Source organism: Epinephelus moara, chromosome 10 (genome assembly GCF_006386435.1).
Source record: "Epinephelus moara isolate mb chromosome 10, YSFRI_EMoa_1.0, whole genome shotgun sequence".
Taxonomy (NCBI): Eukaryota; Metazoa; Chordata; class Actinopteri; order Perciformes; family Serranidae; genus Epinephelus; species Epinephelus moara.
Window position 1 is genome coordinate 7440957 of NC_065515.1, and position 3469 is coordinate 7444425.

Genomic DNA, 3469 nt, shown 5'->3' on the forward strand with positions numbered 1-3469 from the left:
GCCAGGGCCATCTGTCTTCCAGTTGGTGGAGGCATTGTACGGCTTCATCCTGCACTATCACGTAGGAGTGATTTAGCCAAAGCATTATTGCTCTCTTCCAGGCTAACTTCCCACTGACACAGGAAACCGTCCAACAGAGACGGCAGGGACACACACTGGACAGAAAACACAAAGACAGTCAAACACCTACGGGCAATTTATAGTTAACAGTTCCCCTGTAGGAGGAAACAAGACTAATAATAAATATTGTTATTGTCATATTTCTGTGATCATTTAAAGGAGCAGTGTGTAGGATTCAGTGACATCTAGTGGTGAAGTTACACATTGCAACCAACTGAATATTCCTCTGCTCAGTCCTCCCTTTTAAGTGTGTAGTCGAGACCTAAAGGTGGCCTTTAGGTAACACACAAATGCAAAAGGCCCTCTCTAATGCCAGTGTTTGGTTTGTCTCGGCCACCGTAAAAAAAACAACATGGCATGCTCTGTAGAAGAGGACCAACTCCCCATGTAAACTAAGCACAAAAAGTAAGGAAATTTGTGTTTGGTAGATTATTTCTTTGTTGTAACAACACTTCTTGGCAATAAATCTTATACCGTTGGAAAGCCTGTTTATTTCTCTTTTAAATGGTGCCACATTTGTAAGGAACATACATTTGTGGGATGAGCAGCAGAGCTGAGTATGTGGGTTTTAAGTGTTTTTATATTGATGAAAACATGTTCTGCCAGTAGACCCTCCCCCTACGTCCTACATGCTAGTAAGTTGACACCCAGCTGAAAGTGTTTCAGTCAGTACGTTTACATGCACACAGTAGTTGAGCTAAGCTCATAGCTCGGCTAATCAGTCAAGTCGGACTTCTCGTCTTGTCTGAGTATACATGCAGCTTGAGAAAATCGAATTTCTGACCAAGTACGTCTGACTCCGCCTCGATAGGCTGCGCTGTGTCCTTTTTAATATAGTGTGTATTGAACTAGTTCCGATTCTTGTTCAAAAACTTTTTTGAATAAATCCGCGTTTTGCGTCTTCCTACCATCCATAAACTTCAAAATGTTTAGCTCCTTTAGCTGTCGGAGCATGAATGTAGTGTCCTCCTTTGTCCAGAAGTGCATCTTCTGCTTCTTGGCCGCCATGGTGTTTGTTTGTTTGTTTGTTTTTCCAGGAGTTGCTGCACTATGTCATCTCCTTCTTCTTCTAGGTGAAAACCCGCGAAAGAAAAAGTGGTGCATGGGCAGAATGCCGAGTCCGACTCCAGTTGGACTAAGTGAATACATGCAGCAATAGTTTGATTTTCTGTTGGGGTTTTTTTTAAGATATTTTTTGGGGCATTTTTAGCCTTTATTTGATAGGACAGACAAGTGTGAAAGGGGGAGAGAGAGAGGGAGTGACATGCAGCAAAGGGCCACAGGCTGGAGTCAAACCCTGGCCGCTGCAGCAACAGCCTTGTACATGGGGCGCCTGCTCCACCACTAAGCCACTGACACCCCAAGTTTGATTTTCAATCGAATTACCTAGGTGTGTTCATCGAGCTACGGTACTCCGGTTTCAGTCGGACTAAGCCAATAATTCGATTTTCTCAAGCTGCATGTAAACGTACTGACTGTGTGATGGCCGTGCCCACAGCCACACAAATGACGAGAGACCCCAAGATGGCACCTATTCATTGTAATAGAGTTGGTTCTCTGATGCATATGAAAAAAAGGGTTCTAGCGTTCAGGTTTGCGTCCACAGTCAAGTGTGTCCTGCTGGCCCCACAAGTTCCCACTTGGTTCATAGACTTTACATTGTGATGATGTCACAGATTTTTTTTTCTCAGCTTGAGGAAATATTTGCAAATGTAAAACCACCATTGCTCAAAAATGTATAATAGAAAGAGTCATAATTGGGTTCAAAGTGTCCTGTCAACAGTTTTACAGATGCATCTTTTATAATGGTGGCCTGCAGGGAAAATGCTTGTCGGACCACAGGGGATTTTCTCACAGCACTGCAAGTAGTCACCGGGAAAAACATCCAAGATTTCCTAATAATGCAGATTCGTATAGGTGGAGAAACATTCTATGTGAGTTTTCGATACACTGCCCCCTACAGTTTGGAGAGTATCTGCTTTCTGTGAGGAGAAGCCGCAGAGGGTATAAAAAGCCAAACGTTTTGTCGTCACAATCCGTGTCAGCTCATGTCCATGTGGAAAGCATTTCTGAGGCTTTAGGGATCTTTATCTGGGATATCTGAACAAAATGTCATGGCGATCCATCCAGTAGTTGTTGAGATATTTCAGTCTGAACTGTTTTTATCAGAGGACCTTCATGCTGTGGAAACAGTGTGATATAAGCAAGCTCCTTGTTTCTGCCTCGTAAACATTTCGGTCGACTGTTTGCTCGCGTGTTCTGATGATGTCAACATTCACACTCTGCTGAAGTGCTGAAAATCCCCTGAGCCGCTGAGCGTGGATTATGAGCCAGAGGTGAGAGGGCCGATCAGACGCGGCGTTCATGCCTCTCGTTCACAGATCCCGATCACAGAAGACATCAGCTCTGTCTTATTGCCTCAGTGACCCCTGTCTCTGTCCGCTGTATGGCACACGTCCAGGAATCACTTAACAACCATGATACAATAATCCTCCGGTCCACGCTACAGCCCTGTCCTACACGCAACCTTCAGTGTCCTCTGCTGAACTCTGTACCACCCTGCAGCCACATTCCCAAACTGCCAACAGTACAACTGAGGTTAATTGATATGCTCCACGAAAAGTGATGTGCCATGATGATGTCGATTTTAGGCACTCTTAATCCATATCAAATGGCTGGGAGGGACAGATATAACCATAGATTATCACACATACAGTAGGAAGCAATGACCACAGTGTCGGCTAATGTTCAGTGTGAGAGCTTCACCTGAATCAGTGGCTGCTAAAGCCCCAATTTCCTCCTTCTGTAGCATTAAACATAACAAGACCAGAGCACAAGGGTTACTGGGAAATGATGAGACAAATTCCTGTGTGTGATGAAGCTCAGGCTGTAGTGCAGATTAATGGAGTCACCTCCTTTTCCATTTCTGTCAGCTGTGAGTGAGTGCATCATCAGATTGGGCGTCTTTTATGTAGTTGTTCTTAACATCCCTCCAAAACTGAGACAAAATAATGAACGGTCAAAGAGGATAATAATCAGGGAGGTATGAAAGCCTGTTTCTGCCAGTGTGATGAAAAAGAAAAGATCCTGTAAGTCAGTTTAATGAGAAACTTTCTCAAAATAATGACTTTGTATTTAAAATCACAACTTAGTACCTAAAAATAATACAAAACTTTTTCAAAATAATGACTTGGTGTTTTTTTTTAAAATGACTTATCATCTGAAAATAATTAAAAACTTTTTCAAAACATTATTTAAAGTAATAATATTATAGTAATAATTCTGGCTACTGTGGTACAATATGTTGAAAGTATATATTAATATCTGGCAGTATACATGTGTGACAATA